The sequence below is a fragment of the Notolepis coatsorum genome (genome assembly GCF_963971535.1).
Source record: "Notolepis coatsorum genome assembly, chromosome: 17".
In the NCBI taxonomy this organism is placed as follows: Eukaryota; Metazoa; Chordata; class Actinopteri; order Aulopiformes; family Paralepididae; genus Notolepis; species Notolepis coatsorum.
The window spans coordinates 22,867,275-22,883,438 of NC_140181.1; the positions used below are offsets into that span (position 1 = coordinate 22,867,275).

Here is a 16,164-nt window from a genome sequence, read left to right on the forward strand (position 1 = left end):
CCTGCTCCACAGGGAGGCACAGGGGGGATCTCCTCAGGCCTGCTCCACAGGGAGGCACAAGGGATCACAAAATGGCCCTGACATTTAGGCCATGACTTACAGTGGCCCAATTTCCAAACCGAACAGTAACCCCCATCTCTGACGAACCACAACACAATTGTAAAATCCACACACTACTCACAGTGAGTAAGTGGGACACCCTGTGAAATCACTCAACCAAGAATTGTTTATGTTACAAAACACATGAATCACTTCCAGGTACAAGGCTGACAAGGCAATTAACCCAGAACACGTATTGTCCACCCTTGACTTAAGAGGATAAATTAAACTCTTTAATTACCGGGGAAAAGATTGTGTGACTCTTAAGTTCAGTGTTGATGAATGCACATAGAATTGCCAGAAGTAATGAGAGTGAACGTAATGCCGGTGATGAAACCTTGGTGCACTACTAAAGACAAGACGCACAACATTCAACATCCCATCCCAGCTTTATAGCTACAATGCAACCACCAGCTTAGCTACACTACTGTATATTACACAGCCATAATAATAATAATAGTATAGTTATCTTCATGTAAATGGGAACACAGAATGAGGCGGCTGGGTAGTGGTAGTAGTAAGGTATTTCAAATAAAACATTTATGATTGATTGATTCTTTTATTTCCATGTCGTGCACACAAAGTGCCCAACCCTCATGGGTTTATAAGACACCAAAAACGTGTGCAGTGTTCGATTATTACATTACATTTCATTTCATTTTATTTCATAAACAGATTACAGCTCGGTCTTAAACAAAGTTTTCTGCCTTTTCTCCCAAGCTTGGCAAATAAAATCTGCTACAAAAAAGTTCCCTTCCTGAAGCACAACTCAAGTGTTTCATATTCATCCTGCTCAAGGAAATCAACATAAATGGAGGACATTTTACTAAAAAGTACATCCCTTACTCCTCGAAGACAGGACAATAAAACAAAGAATTAACCTCATTCTCAATTTCACCTCTAACTCACACACCAAACAAAGTCTGTCCTCATGACATTAAACCTGCCGGTCTCTAGGGCTAGTGGTAATGTCCCTGACCGAATCTGTGCACATAGGGATCTTTGTCTATTGTTTAAATGAAACTTCACATAATGTTCTGTGAATTATAGATAACATTCAGCTACTAGAGCACCAACGCACCACACTAGAGCACCAGCAAGTAATTTATCCAATCAGGTGCATTCCACATGGGGAAATGATAAGTAGGGAGGGAATATGCCTGTATCCAACAACATTCATTTTGGGCCACAAATCTTTTTCTAATGATAAATGAATGAATCAAAAATTATTTTGGGGAAAATAAATACTTTTATTCCGCACCTTTCTAAAAACTCTGTAGATTTATGTTTAAATCAATAAATCAATTCAAATTTTAAAATTTGTATTAAATGACAAATAAATAAATAAAAGATTACTCTACATACAAATGTTATCTATAGCACCTTTAACGACACAATTATTATATAATCAGACTCAGGGGCCCTTCTGGCATTCTATCTTTGCCAGATGGCCAGTCTGTCACAGTCCTCAGGGCTCCAGGATCTCCTCGTCTCACATTCTTCTCCTGGCAACAGATCAGTAGATTAACTGGAATGATCTGTGCCTATCCTGCCTCAATCCACCTCAATTCCTCTGAGAGACTTAGGGGAAGGATTTCTGACAGCACAGCAAGTCTGCAGTGCAGACCCCCACATCCTTGCACACACACACGCATGCACGCACGCACGCACGCACGCACGCACGCGCGCGCACGCACACACACACACACACACACACACACACACACACACACACACACACACACACACACACACACACACACACACACACACACACACACACACCACCACCACCACCAGGGTCAGTCAGTGTTTGCTGCGTTGCTTGTTGTATGTCACTTTATTGCCGTCTGGTACCGCCCGCCCGAGCAAGCCACCAACTTGCTAGCTCTCACTACTGTAGCTATACTTTGGCTTTGATTGAATGACATATTAGATTTGATCACATATTTATCAATTATTGTAAATGGACTATTAAATTCTATCACCTGGAATACACCCTTTCTCATTCTCCCTTCCCTCCTGCTCCTCTCCCCATTCCTCCTCTCTCCTCTCCTGCTTTCCCTCCCCCTTGCACTGTCCTCCCATATTTCTCTTTATCTCCCTCCCACTCCTCTGTCTTTGCATTTTGTTACCTACACAACCCAATTATTTCCCATCACCTCTGCATTTCATCCATCCGTCTATCATCCATCCATATATCATTCATATATCATCCATACATCTATCATCACACCATATATCATCAATCTATAATCCATCCATGTATCACCCATCTATCATCCATCCATTCATCATCAATCTATCATCCATCCATGTATCACCCATCCATCTATCATCCATCCATTTATCATATATCCATCTATCATCCATCAATTTATCATCTATATCTCATCCATCCATTTATCAATCATCCACCCGCCTATCATCCACCCATATACCGTATTATCCATCCATATATCATCCATCTATCATCCATCCATCAATCTATCATACATCAATATTAGTGGTGGGACTCGATTAAAATTTGTTAGCAAATTAATTCGAGACTTTATAGTTAATTAATATAAATGAATCGCAATATTTGAAGCGAAAAGCAACATTTTTCAATTAAAATGGATTTTGGTATACGAGTGAATCAATTATACATACATTTAAGCAGCAAAATATTCTTTATTAGCTACTACACAGACCAACAAGACTTCATAGGACAATAACAGCAATAATAATAATAACAATAATGACAATAAATAGGAATAATAAAAATAATAAAAACAGAATATAAATGTAATTACATTGCCACAGACATTACACAAGACGTTTCTTCCCCCACTCCCACCCCCCACCCCAGGACCCCTCAGAACCAACACCATGAGGACCAACACCCCGACCCCGCTTCGCCGCTAGATCATGGCCTTTACTTTCTCAGCCGCTGAGGCCCACAACTCAATGTTGCACTCCCTAACTCCAATCACCCGAGCAGTGGAGCTCTCCATATAAATTACAAGAGTGCCAAAGCCCAATTGATCGTTGTATGTTTTTCGGGTTGTTTCCATCTCATGGCTACAATTTTTTTTGGGCTGCTGTAACTCCCGCTAGAATGAGTATTTTTTGTTGTATGGAGGCCGGTAGTAAGGAGATATCATTTAGGATTAGTGTTGTTGCGGAAAGTGGAATTGTCAGGTTACATATGTCCGAAAGTTTAGTGGTTATGGATTTCCAAAAACTAGCCACCGGTGGACATTCCCAAAACATGTGCATATAGGTGCCAGTGGCCCTCAGAGCACCGGGAGTCAGCCACCAAACCCATAGCACACAGTTTCCTAGGTGTGAGATACATCCTATGAATACAAATTAAATGTATTCGTTGGTGATTAGGGTTATGCCCCCCACAGGTCGGTCGTAGGGAGGATAGAAGCCTTGCATCACGTGTCCCCTCCGGTACACGAGGAAGCAGCCTGTCACATCTTTTCACCTGCCAGCGTGGACTCTCATTGGCGAGGTGTAACGTGTGGGAGGTCACACTACCCCACCGCTATTTCCTGTCTCTGCTGTGCAGGCGTCCCCCAACCGACCTGTAGGAGTCGCTGTCCACAACGTCCAGATTACCACCTATCGACTTCCACCCGCTGACTCTGCCATTTGAGCCAGTATGACGGCCGGCCCAAGCCGGATTTGAACCCGGTGTCTCTTGCGTTGGTGGCGAGCGCAATGTCCGCTGAGCCACCCAGCCGCCCATAAGCCTGCTATTCTATATTCTATAATAATATTTCAAATTGCATTGGTCCGGATGGGAGAATTCAGTACTGTATCTACAGAACCTTCTGTTTAATCATCTTCCCTTTATTCATTTCCTTAGATGTTGTGTACACATGCTTTCAAGAAGGTACTGAATGAGTTCAGTGGCAGTTTTTAATGTTTGGTCATTATTAGCATGGTGTTATTCACTGTCAAAGATGCAAAGAAAAATCATAATTCATATTCTCCTTTGTTTCATCACAATTTAAGCAAGCCTAGTAATAGACACAATATTTCTGACACTGGGAATACATTCACTGAGATCCATAGATGTCCATAGATACCAAGAATATGCAAATGACCCTTGTAGAAGTGGAGCAATATTCCATTTACTTAGGCATGTATTTTAGGCGGATTTTCAGAAAATAGGCTCCGGGCTTAAGAGGTTAATGCAATGCAGTTGTCATCAAACTGAACAGCCTGAGGCCATTCAACATGAACTTGTTACTTAGCTTAGCCTGCCACAATGAAAGTCCCATAGCTTGGTCAATTTAGCTAGGTCCAATTTTAGCCACGCTCGACACCTACGTTGTTAGCAAGCATTCTCGTTAGCTACTGGGTCACCTTGTGCCTCCTTCATGTAGTATTCTGCCTCAGTAGCCGACCCAAACCTTCTTCCCGCTCCATCTTTTAACCTGATAGAAAGCCTGGCTGGAAACAGTAGTGTCGGTCGGTATCCCATCTTCCAAAGTCCGGCCACGGCTTCTCTGTACTCTCCATGTTGAGCTACGACCTCCGGGGGGTAGTCTTCGTATATAGCAACGGGCTGGTTCTTGTAAAACAATTTGCCCCTTTTGGCCCGGGCCTCCCGGATGATTAGTTATTTTGTTGGTAATCTGTGGATTCTGACAATAATAGCTCTCGGCTTCTGCCCCTTCACCGATTTAGCTATGTTAGCTCGATCTGCTATGTCACATTCCGGAGGGCCAGCCAACAAATCTCCACCCAGGATATCTTGTAGCATATCTGGAATGAAGCTTGAAGGACGGACTCCTTCAATGTCCTCTGGGATACCGACAATTCTTATATTGTACTGTCTTTCACAAGACTGAACTTCGATGAGCCTAGCTTGAATCTTGGCTAGCTCTGCCTGCTTGGTAGCTATAGGTTATTTTCAACACGCTGCAGGCGCTCATCCTGCTGGTTAGCTTCTATTGTGAGTAAGACAATATCTTTAGAATTGTCTAAGGTTTTCGTGTGGAGTATTTCCATTTTCTCTAAGGTTTGAATGGCCGCTTTTATCTCAGCCGTTACCGCCAGGCGGTAGGATTCAAAGTATTTATCGAATTGTCTCTCCAGTTGTCTTTCCAATTGTACCTCTAGTCATCTCTCCTTCTCCTCCAGTAGCTCTGTGATGTGTGTACCGGAAATAATTCAGCGTGATTGATGATCTAAAATGGCCCGTCCACTGCCATTCATTTCTCCTCTCGAGTCAAAACAAAGGACTTCTTCGTCTTCTTGTGTGACCTTCCCCCACTGTCAGCGCTCATCTGGGATCGATTTTGGAGCAGACGCTCCTTGGCTACAACGGTGGTCAATAATTTTCACCATCAGCGGTGACTGGTCCCTGGTCAGTTCAGGACCGTTCACAACCGGACGTGGTCACTTGTCCGAACGGCTTGTCAAATGACGCTCACTGGATGTTTCGTCTTGGGAATCATGCAATAGGTTGAGTGGGGTGACGATCGAAAGGCGACAAATTCAACTTTCCAACAATGTATTGGTTGATCGGCGAAAAACGCAGCCCGGAGCCGACATACGAGAGCAAAGTGCCAGCCCTAATCAATATGTCATCCATCCTTCTATCATCAATCCATCTATCATCCATCCATATATCATGCATATATCGTCCATCTATCATCTACCCATCCATCTATCATCCATCTATCATCCATCCACCAATCTATCATCCATCCACCAATCTATCATCCATCCATATATCGTCCATCTATCATCTACCCATCCATCTATCATCCATTCATATATCATCCATCAATCTATCATCTATCCATTTAACATCCATCCATATCTCATTCATCCAGCCACTTATCATCCATATATCTATCACCCATCCATTATATCATCCATACATTTATAATCCATCTATCATCTTTCAATCTATCATCCATTTATCATTCACCCATATTATACCATCCATCCATATATATCATCCATCCATCTATCATCCATCCATCCATCCATCTATCATCCATTCATATATTATCCATCCACCTATCATCCGTCCATTATAGCATCCATCCATCTATCCCTTTCCGTTTCCCCTCCTCCCATCCTCCCCATTCCCTTCTTCTCTCTCCATTCCATACATTTCCTCCACCCTCTCTATTTCTCTTTCTATATATCTCTCTCTACCCCCTCTCTCTCTCTCTCTCTCTCTCTCTCTCTCTCTCTCTCTCTCTCTCTCTCTCTCTCTCTCTCTCTCTCTCTCTCTCTCTCTCTCTCTCTCTCTCTCTCTCTCTCTCTCTCTCTCTCTCTCTCTCTCTCTCTCTCTCTCTATCTCCTGAGCCTATAAGCCAGTCTGTATAAGGACTGTATCTGGATGTCTGGCTCCTCTCCCGACTCTATTGTATGCTGTGCAAATCCTTCAGAAATCCACTGTCTAAAACCTTTTTCTACACAGGTGACTGTTACTGTCAGCTTGTTAAGCGTTGGTCATCAGAATGGTAATCAGAATGGTCACTCTTATATACTCTATTTTTATTTAATTTATACTGAATGAAATTCAGATTCATCACTGGTGATAGATACGACACTGTGTCCTTTATGAGAAGGTTGGTTGGTCCTCTCTGACAGAGAGGCGCAACAAACAGTGGTATCTGTACATTTGTAAGGCCCTTATTGATAAGCTACCTCCTTTTGGGATGTGGAGGAATTTAGCCGGAGCTAAGAATGTATTCAGTCAAATATACTTGGTTAATACAGATGTATTACCCTCTTAAGCCTTAGCCATATTTTCTGAAAATTCGCCTAAAAATACATACATAATAATACATACATACATACAATACATACATACAATGGAGGATTGCTCCACTTCTACAAGGTCCATTTGCATGTTTTTGGTATCTAGGGACATCTATGGATCTCAGGGAATGTGTCAATAATATTGTGTCTGTTACTAGGCTTGAGTAACATCACATCATGGTTTGGAGTGATGCGTGCCATCAACCGGAAACCTCTCGACAGGGTCGTTAAGATCAGCTGCAAGATCATTGGGAAGGACCAGGGGCCACTCAGCAGCATCCACAAGAAACGGACAGTTAAAAAGGCCTCCCAAATAGTTGTAGATAACACACACATTACAAACGAATGCCCTCAGGCCGTCGATACAGAGCTTCATCACTGAACAAAAGGGGCTTAGGTAGCTTCGTGCCAACCTCCATCAGACTGCTGAACACCTAGGTCTGGTGGAGGCCGGACTGCCCCCAAGGACTTTGGAATACTTAAAATAGACTCCCCCTTCCACCTGATGGACATATATCACCTGTACTACTATTATTTATTATTTATATACATACAGAACTGCTTCACATGTTTGTTTTTTTAATATATCATGCTTTAAGTACTGTAGTTTTAATGTAGTTGGTGTTTTTTATAGTGGTCTTTTTATTGTAGTTTTAACTATTTTTTTTATATATATAGTGTTGAGTGTCTATGTATTGTCACTGTATGTTTGTCTTTCAACCACTGCACAAATGAAGTTCCGAAAGTAAAATAAAGTAATTTGAAGTTGAAGTTGAAGTTGAGTAAACTGTAATGAACCAAAGGAGAATATCAATCTCTTATTTTTTCTCTTCTTTGACGATGAATAACACCATGCTAACATTGACCAGACGTGAACAATTGCCACTGGGCTCATTCAGCACCTTTTTCAGATCATGTGTACAAGAAATCTAAGCAAATGTTAAAGATGATTTACAGGGGGTTTTGTAGATACAGTACTGAATTTTGCCATCCGGACACATGCAATTTGAAATATGAATATAGAACATTGAGATTGTCCCTTCTGTTGCAGAGTTAAGACCTTGATCTCCAACCTTTGTCAATCAACATGTTTTAATTGATTTGTTATCCCTTGCTTTTGTCTACCTCATCTTGTCTTATTGTAGTGTTTTTATATGCTGTGTGATTTTATATGCTTTATTTATGATAGCTTATCTCTGTATGTAACCTCGACATGACTGTAAATGAGGGAAACCTCAGTTGCCTTTTCAAGAAAAAATAAAGGTTTGAAATGAAATACAGTCTCTGTTAGTTTGACAGTGAAAAATAACAGTTGGCGCGTGGGTCTGTCAGACCTCATGGGGGTTAGAATGCAGATTTTGTGTGCTTCTCATGGTATTAACTTGGGTACTAAGCTAATATCTGTTTAACGTCTCTGAGCTGTGAAGGCTCTCTGTTCGGCTCACATATTAACTCACTTTAATTCTCTTTTCATCCTTAACCCCCCCCCCCCCCTCCCTCGGCTGAGCACATTTACTCAGCAACAGTTTCACTGTGTGTGTCACTGCATGACGACATTGTCAATGTGTGCAATGAATAAAGACTTCTTCAAAGTCCAGTTTAATCTTAATCTTAACCCTTTCACTGCCACACGACAGCCGGTTAACCCTTTCACTGTGACAATACAGAAGGTTAGCCTCCGCGGAGCTAATGATGCTAATGATGGAGCATCGCCGTCGGTTGTGTGGTAGTAAAGGGTTAACCTTCTGTCGTGTGGCAGTGAAAGGGTTAATCTTAAATAGGTCCCCGCAAATGATAACAGGGAAAGGGGACAAAATAAGAACGAAAAATGAATAGAACAGAAACATCACAGAGGTAAGGTAAATAATTAAAACACACATCTCATGTGACATGACGCATCACAGTTGCAGCTGGAAGTTTCAGGGTTAGACAGTCAAACCTTCTGGTGATTTGGCTTCTTTGTGCCTGACCAGATGGGTCTATTCCTACCCCAGACACTCTTCATAAAGCATGCAATCAGTCAGCCGCTCTGGACACATGGGTGAGACTTGAAGCCCGGATTGATAAGGGCCCCCCTGTCAGGGTGAGGGGCTTTTTATCTGTCTCCCCCCAGGGGAACCAGCCTACTTCCTGGAACTCTGATCTTGGGGGCCCAAGACGAATCTAAAGTGTCTTTATCTCTCTAGTTGGACTGGAACGGTTTGGGATATTTTTGTCAGGAACGGATCACTGTAACTTTGATGAAACACCAAATACCTTCACTTAACTCAAAATCCCAGTCCAAATGTACCGTCTTCACTTAACTCAAAATCCCAGTCCAAATGTACCGTCTTCAATTAACTCTAAATACCGGTCTAAAGGTATTGTCTTCATTTACAATACAATTTATTTACTCAAAATGGAAATAACCTGGTGGTATAGTACTGACTACTCCGACCTAAATTAAAGTATACTGTATATAGCAGGAGGCAGGATGGCCTAGAGGTGAAGAGGCCGGCCTGTAACACTGTGTCCCCATAGGCCATATGTTAGATGATGTCAAACGAAAAGGTTCAATAAGCTTCCAAAACTGAAAAGCAGCTCTCATGTTCTGAAAATACTACTAAAAATACATAATAATACAGTGTCAATTATTATTTCAATTATTAAAATAAAAAGCAATAGAGAACTGAATACCATCTGCTGGTGTGCAAATACAACGTGCAATGATGGGTGCAGTGGACGACTCGTGCTCAATCACTGCTTGTGTGCGCCTGTAAAGGGCTGGGACCATGGACTGGCTTATGTGCGCACGGCATGGGACAGTGTAACGAGGCTCGAGCACAATACATATTTTTTATCCACTTTTTCTCCCATTTTCTATTTTTCTCCCATCCCAATTTCGTATCATCCAATTCAACCCTCCCCTGTCTCGAACGCTGTTTCTTGCCTCCCACAAGCCGGCTGCAATGTGGACTAAGTCATACATAGCACAAGTCCCCTCCGGTACTTGAGGTAACAGCAGTTGCATCTTTCCACCTGCGCGGCGCGATCTTTCAGCGTCAGGGGTCTGCGCTTTGGAGGGCCGCCGCCCCCATCGCTTCCTGATTCTACTGCGCAGGCGCACCAACCGACCTGTAGGAGTCGCTGTCCACAACGCCCAATCCCCACCCATCAGTTTCCCACCCCCTAATACTGCCAATGTGTATTAGTACGGACGACCAGCTAAACTGAAAGCCATGTGGAGCGCTGGGCTCGAACAGGCGAACCCAGCGTCTCCAGTATTCGTGGTGAGCGCCTTGCCCACTGCACCACGTAGCCTCCCTAGCACAATACATTTTTGAAGTCGGGTTCCTCTACTACTGCATATGGGCGCATACTGTAGCTGCTGAAATGTAGATGCCAATCTCTTCTGTAATGGTTTTGGCCCTGTCTGCTTTGGCATCACGATCACGTACTGTTACACCCCTAGTACATTGACAATAAAAGTAATCTTCTTCTTCTTTTTCTATATACTGCAAGTACGAACGTTTATTGGCCTGTAAATATTTCACAACTGCCCTCAAACGTCAGTGAGTGAGTCGGGGTCGTCAGTGTGGCTTCCCTGTTGAGACAAAAGGAGGATAGGGACTCTTACTGACTTAGTGCCTGTTAGCTTCATTTGTATGGGAAAGGAGTCATTCCTACATTCTGCGGATGTTCTCTGGAACTGTTTGCCTAGCCTAGAGATTTAAAAATAATAAGAAATGCAAATAGATTCAAGTCCTGTCTGAAAAAAAAAAAAAAGGATTAGAGGTGACTTTGTGTTTCACTGTGTTCTGCGCCTTACAGATCTTGTAATTATTTTGTGTTTTACGTTTTTGAATGGTGATGATGTTGTTGTTGTGGTGGTGGTGTGGTGGTGGTGGTGATGGTGATGATTAATCCTGAGCCTGATATTTGTAGATAGGTGCAGTTGACGTGTTATTGTTGACATTGTTGTTTGTGTTGTATGTTGTATATTGAGGGCCACAGTGGTAATACGCTGTTATCTCTATTGTGTATATCCTTGCTAACATTTTAAGTGTATGAGAAGCCTGCTTCAAACATGCAAATTTTTTCGTTTTCAGAATTATTGAATGAAATCAATCAATCACTTCCCCTGCCTACTGAACTCTTGACTCTTCTAAATATAGTTTCTAAATACAGTAGTCTGACCACCCAGAGCAAACTGTGACATGTCAAACTTCAAATGATAGGAAATATGAAGGGACAAAACATTTTCTGAAGGGATAAAAGTATTCTTTTGTTTAAAGGCTACACATAAACTGCACCTCTTGTTGTGTGTTTGATTTTCTGTATTTAAATGTAGTGTTTCTGACATTAAGACAGCTTGATTCCTGAAAACTAGCCTTAAAGGAACATGCCAACATTATGGGAAATGTGCTTACGGACTTCTCCAGAGTCAGACAAGAAGATAGACACCAATTTCAAGTTCAAGTTTCAAGTTTCAAGTTTCTTTAATAGTTGTCATACAGAAGTACAGAATACTTTCATACAAAATGCTTCTTACTGTTACGCTCCAGAGACTGTGCTAGACAAGATAGTATCAAATAACATAGTATAGCATGTAATTTAGAAGAAGAAAATGAGGTCACAGTGTTCGGTATAGACATATGTACAATGTTCTGAGTTACCATATAATATACAATACTATGCAGTGTACTAATGTACAGTACTATATAGTGCAAAGCAGAAATGGGATGAGGTACAATTTAGGTACAATTTACAGTAAGGTGTACGAGTTGTAGTGCAATCCTTCATCAATAAATATAAAGTGTGGGGAGTGGGTGCTACAGTGTGTTTGTTTAAAGTGGGTGTGTGCTATAAAGTGTGTGGAGTGGGTGCTACAGTGTGTTTGTTTAAAGTGAGTGTGTGCGTGTGGATGTGTGTGCTATGTGCGTTTGGTGGTTGTTGTTGTGTAGTGTTCATTGTTCGTTTAGCAGCCCGATGGCCTGGGGATAGAAGCTTCTTCTGAGTCTTTCTGTGCTCGCCTTGAGACTCCGGTATCGCTTGCCTGACCGCAGCAGTTCAAAGAGGCAGTTGTTCGGGTGACTGGAGTCTTTAATGATTCTCTTAGCCTTGCCCTTGCAACGCTTGTTGTAAATGTTCTGGAGGGTGGGGAGCCCCCCTCCAATTGTGCGTTCGGCTGAACGTGTCACTCTTTGTAGTCTGCTTCGGTCTTGTGCAGTGCTATTCCCAAACCAGGAGGTGATGTTGCCGGTCAAGATGCTCTCTATTGTACATGAGTAGAAGTTCTTAAGGATCTTCTGACTGACTTGGAACTTCCTTAGGCGCCTGAGGAAGTAGAGGCGTTGTCGTGCCTTCTTCACAACACTGTCAATGTGTGTGGTCCATGTCAAGTCCTCGGATATGTAGGCTCCGAGGTACTTAAAGCTGTTGACTCTCTCAACCGGTGCCCCGTCGATGCTGAGGGGGCTGTAGTCCTTGACCCCCGACCTCCTGAAGTCCACAATCATCTCCTTTGTTTTGCTGACGTTCAGGGAGAGGCTGTTTTCCTGGCACCATCCCGCCAGGACCTTGACCTCTTCCAGGTAGGCCCTCTCGTCGTTGGCAGAGATCAGGCCCACCACCACTGTGTCGTCAGCAAATTTGATGATTGTATTGCTACTCCGCTGAGCCACACAGTCGTGTGTGTACAGGGAGTAGAGGAGGGGACTCAGAACACAGCCCTGGGGGGCCCCTATGTTGAGGGTGATGGATGAGGAGGTGCAGTTGCCTGCTCTCACCACCTGGGGTCTGCCAGTCAGGAAGTCCAAGACCCACTGGCAGAGGTCATAGTTCAAGCCCAGGTCCCTGAGCTTGGCTATGAGTATGGAGGGGACTATGGTATTGAATGCCGAGCTGTAGTCGATGAATAGCATTCTCACATAGTTCCCCTGCCTCTTGTCCAGGTGTGATGCTGCTGTGTGCAGCACATGGGCTATGGCGTCCTCCGTGGACCTCCTCTCTGTACATTCCGTAGAAAGCTACAGTATCCCGCTAAAAGCTAGCCTAGCTTAGCACAAATGAATGTAAGCGGATATGGACCACTACTAGCATAGCTGTTGGCCAAAAACTACGTTAGGCTTTTAGGAGGAGGTTAAGCTAGGCTAGTGGCCTGTATCTGCTTCCATTCATTTGTGCTAAGCTTAGCTAGCTTGGGGAGCATGTCTATGTTCCCCGGGTCCTATGTTCCCCGGGTTCTATGTTCCCCGCTTTGATTGATTGATTGATTGAACATTTTAGACCACCAGCCCTGATTCCAAACTCTAACCTTACCCAGTTCGAAAGAGGGCCTAAGCTTAACCGTTCGAAACAAGGCGGACATTAATAATTAATAAAATAATAAAAATGTATACAATTTTCAATCTATTAATCAATCAAAGCGGGGAACATAGAACCCGGGGAACATAGGACCCGGGGAACATAGGGATGATCCCCTAGCTTGCAGCCGGATAGCGTTCTACTAAGAGAATTATCAAAGACTCCAGCCACCCAAACAATTGCCTCTTTGAACTGCTGCGGTCAGGCAAGCGATACCGGAGTCTCATGGCAAGCACAGAAAGACTCAGAAGAAGCTTCTATCCCCAGGCCATCAGGATGCTCAACGAACAATAACACTATGTAACAACCATCAAATGCACTCACAGCACACACATCCACACGCACACACTCACTTTAAACAAACAACTCACTGCAGCACCCACTTTACACACTTTAGAGCACCTAGAGCACCTAAACAAAGGGTTATGTATATAACCCAGTTCTATGAGTTATGGTGCACTCAGCACCTGTCTGCATATATCTCGCTTCAGCGTATATACACTGAATAAAAAATTCCACCATGTACCTTTACATGCCAGCATTCATCTGGCCACACCCCCATCCGCTTACCTACATAAGCAGGGGTGGGGCCACACACTCATCTCCTTCCCAACAAATTTCACCACAATGAAAAATCAAGGGCTGCAGCGGCGTCCAGGTGCTGAGCGCACCATAACTCATAGAACTGGGTTATATACATAACCCTTTGTTCTATGTCGTTATGGCTTGCTCAACACCTGTCTGCATGACAGGGGCTGAGCGGGAGCCATAGCCCGACAAATACACCCCGCTGAGGCCCCCCACAACCATCAGACCGGGGAGGACCGAGCCCCCCCGACCCTCCCTAATGGAGGATACCCCCCCTATTGGAGGTTCACGGGAGGGCGACGGAAACGACCGTGCGAAGAGGCACTCAAGCAACTCAACGCACAGGGTGAGCAGACCGTGGCTTGACCCCACGACTACACACACGCACAACCCGCATGCCACCCGGGAACGAACGGAAGGAACAACCTCGTTACTGCCCCCAGAAATCACGGGGTTAAGAGCAAACCCAACCCGGTGGCAAGGCCGTAGCAGCGGAGCGCGAAGGAAGACCCAGACCCACTGAAGGGACTGGATCCCCTGGAAAACTGGGGCCCGGAGAGGTCAATGACGCCAGGCATCAAGACCCCACCAGGTGGTCACTTAGTGACACCGCTCCCCACATCGCCAGCGTATTCGGATAAGGCCCCTCCAAGAGCGGGCCCTTTCCCCCCAATAGCACACCGCCTGGCACACTGACCCTGCAGAACAAGCAGTCAGCATGGCCGTAAGCACACAAAAAGGTTAACCAACGGAAGCAGGCAGCGCACCGGGGAAACCAGGCAACAGGCTGTAACCTGAGCCTGGAGCACTGCGGACGAGACAGGCGCCAAAGGAGTCAGCTGAAAACAGCCCCCCCCCCCCGGCGGAAGGGGCGTATGCTGGCGTTGTTGCATGACAAAGCCTCCATTAAAAAGAAAACCACCCAGAGGGGTCGAGGCAGAGAAGGCTGACATGATTGGCAGACGTCATGAACGTGCAGGGGCACACTCAACCGGGTAACCCGGGAGTTGACACTGCTCCAACACACCAGGGAATCAACCACCCTCTTGGTACCGACGGTGGTTGTTCCTATAACCCCTCAAGAAAAAACTCCAAAACACACCTGCGGGCATACACTGGTGTTTCAGTTTTCAAAAAAGGGTTATCCCAGGCCTACGGTATCAACTAAACTTTACTTCGGACCGGGCCCGGTGGCACGGGAAGCACAGGGTTACCAGAGGAGGTCCAAGACCACCCCAACAGCCCCCTCTTCGCCACACGTGAGAGAGGAGCGAAAAGAATGGAGAACCAGCCCTAAGCACACCGCACATAGTATTCCCAGGCGGTCTCCCAACCAAGTACTAACCAGGACCGAATCTGCGTAGCGTCCGAGATCGGACGAGATCGGGCGTGTACAGGTTGGCATGGCCGTAAGCCATTACGATAGTGCAGAGTACAATATGTACCCAACAAAGGGTCTCCATAGCGCCTAACCCTGTGACACCCGGACCGACCCGGCATTTTCCCCCCCGAAAAAAGCACAAGTCCCTCAGGGTACCAGAACATCAGATCTGCATCCCCGGCGGACAACGGGTTAACTGACCTGGACCAGCGTGACCAGACCAGTCCCGTGTCCTAACCACGCCGACATGCCCACTCCAGAAGAGGGGGTAGGTATGCGTGTCGATCTAAAACATGAAAAGAGGGCGCCACCCAGACGGTCCCATTTGGACCGTGCTCAGTGGCCCACCCCAAGGGCGTGAGACCCCTCTACCTATGTTCAGATCTATTCGGAAGAGACAAAACTCCATCCCAGTTGCCCTATAAAAACGCTGTTTTAACAAGCAACCAAGGTGCACTTAGCCCCTGTGTGATTCTTTAACAGAAACACACCGAGCCAGCACTATGTATGCGTCGAGACCCAAACACATCAATGGATAGTCTAGCAAGACACCAAACATTGTTCCTCCAAGTCGCCTGGGAGAACGACACGGAGCCGTCGTGCTTCATGTACCTTCCTCTTTTTATTCAAAAAAGAAAGAACACAGACTGACATGAATCCCTTGTGACGCAGCTGAGGGTAAAAATTGTTTACATTTTTACATCCCACCACCCTCCCATAGGGAGGAGACGGAAATCCCCAGAGAGACTTCCCACGCGAGCTGTATAGATTGAAAAGAATATATTGCAACATTGAGCTATGTAATATTTGGGTTAGGGCTCTCCGAGGAGGAGGCACTGAACCAATACACACTCAATACTCGAATTGAATCGAATACACACACAATAGAGCAGAACCCCTTTTCGAAGTTCTACTCACCTTGACAATCTGAGGAGGAGGCTCTGAACTCTGAGGAGGCTCCCTCACAG

General features: G+C 44.7%; 1 protein-coding gene across 1 annotated transcript in view; it reads left to right on the plus strand.

Moving 5' to 3' along the window:
* Nucleotides 1–16,164, plus strand: part of LOC311243974 (copine-9-like) — a gene marked incomplete at both ends in the record, with an annotated part of 217,986 nt that overhangs the window by 79,901 nt on the left and 121,921 nt on the right. The window lies entirely within an intron of this gene.